Source organism: Triticum dicoccoides, chromosome 5B, assembly GCF_002162155.2.
Source record: "Triticum dicoccoides isolate Atlit2015 ecotype Zavitan chromosome 5B, WEW_v2.0, whole genome shotgun sequence".
NCBI lineage: Eukaryota > Viridiplantae > Streptophyta > Magnoliopsida > Poales > Poaceae > Triticum > Triticum dicoccoides.
In genome coordinates, this window is record NC_041389.1 from 551928085 (window position 1) to 551929964 (window position 1880).

The following is a 1880-nucleotide window of genomic DNA, read 5'->3' on the forward strand; positions in this document are numbered from 1 at the left end:
TAGGAGACCAACATCGTTTTTTCTCTAGGGTTTGGGTGTCCTCGAGAGTTTTGGTCGAGCGAGAGGGCCGAGGGGGGTGCTGCCGTGGTATAAGTTATCACGGTCGAGAGGGGGTATATATATCGATCGCCCCTCATGTCGAAGTTATCCGGGAGGGGTTATATCGACAACGACGCGACATACATATACATGGGAAAATAATATTATCGGGGAGGGGGTATATCGACCCCCCCCTCGTGTTGAAGTTATCGGCAGGGGTATATGGACGACGACAGACCCGATAAAACATAAGAAAACAAAGAAGAAATAAAAAGAGGAGAAGAAGAAAGGAATAGAGGAGAAGAAGAAGAAAGGATTCTCCTCTATTCCTTTCTTCTTCTCCTCTTCATTTTCTTCTTTTTTCTTCTTCTTATTTATTTCTCCTCTTCTTCCTCTTCTTATTTCCTTTTCCCTCTCATTCTTTTTCTTCTTCTTCCTTCTTAAAAATACATGAAGTAGTATTGCTTGTTTTTTTCAAAATAATGTTCAAATAGAAATTTTAGAAAAAAAAGTAAAGGTTTTGCCTAATTCATTGTTCATATGAATATACAAACATTTGCATATTTACAATAATTAATATCACCAAAAAAGCCTATGAACATAAAAATACTATTTTTTCTAAAAATCTATCTTTTGCATATATACATGAACATATATACACAAAGAACATATATACATACATATATACATTTTTATAAAAATGCAAAAAACAAAAAATCTAGAAAAAGGACATATAAACAGATATACACACATACATATACTCATACATATAAATATAATCAGGAATAAAACATCTATATATGCAGGGCAGGGGCGGCGCGCGGCGCCAGCGCAGGGCAGGGGCGGCGGCGCGGCGGCCGCGTAGGACAGGGGCGCAGGGGCGCGGGACGGGAGGGGCGCGGGAGCAGGCTGTGCTCACAGGGGCGGCGGCGACGGCGAAGGCGGGCAGCCTGATGGCGGCGGCGGCGGCGGCGACGGCAAGGTGGAGCAGGGGCGTAGGGCGGCGACGGCGACGAGGAGGAGCAGGGGGTGTCGGGGGAGAAGTGGGGGATTTTGTCAAAACTGCTAAGTGCTGCTTATATAACAAAGCTTTTAATCCCGGTTGGTGGCACCAACCGGGACTAATGCACCCTTCAGTCCCGGTTGGTGCCTCCAACTGGGACCAAAGGCCTCTTTTCAGCAGCCCAAAGGGCGGGAAGCGACGGCCTTTGCTCCCGGTTGGTGGCACGAACCGGGACTAAAGGGGGGCATTGGTCCCGGTTGGTGCCACGAACCGGTACCGATGCACCCCTTAAGTCCCAGTTGGTGGCACCAACCGGGACCAAAGGCCTTGTGCTGGAACTGGTGCGGTGGGATGTTTAGTCCTACCTTGCTAGTTGAGAGCGCCTCGCACCTGTTTATAAGCTCCGCTGCCTCTTCCCACTCGAACTCCTCTGAACTGCAGGCCTATGGGCCTAATCTGACACTGCTTTGCCTGTGGGCCTGCTGGGCCTTCTGCGGGCCTGAATCCTGGCCCATGGTAGGGTTTCTAGTCGTATTCAGGCTGTGGGGGCCCAGTAGGAGGCACTTTTTTTTGTTTTTTTGTTTTCTTTACTTATTGTTGCTATTTTTATATTTTTTCCAGTTTTTTTGTTTTGTTTTCTGCATTATTTATTTTCTTTTGTTTTTTGCTTTATTTTTTAATTCTTTTTGCTTTTTTTAGGAAAATTATAAACTTTCTGTTAGTGCCATTAGTTTTCAAATTTGAAAACACTTTTTTGTTTTTTGTTTTCTTTCTTGCTTTATTTATTTTATTTTGTTTCTACTTACAACAAAATACTTATTGTTGCTATTTTTAAATT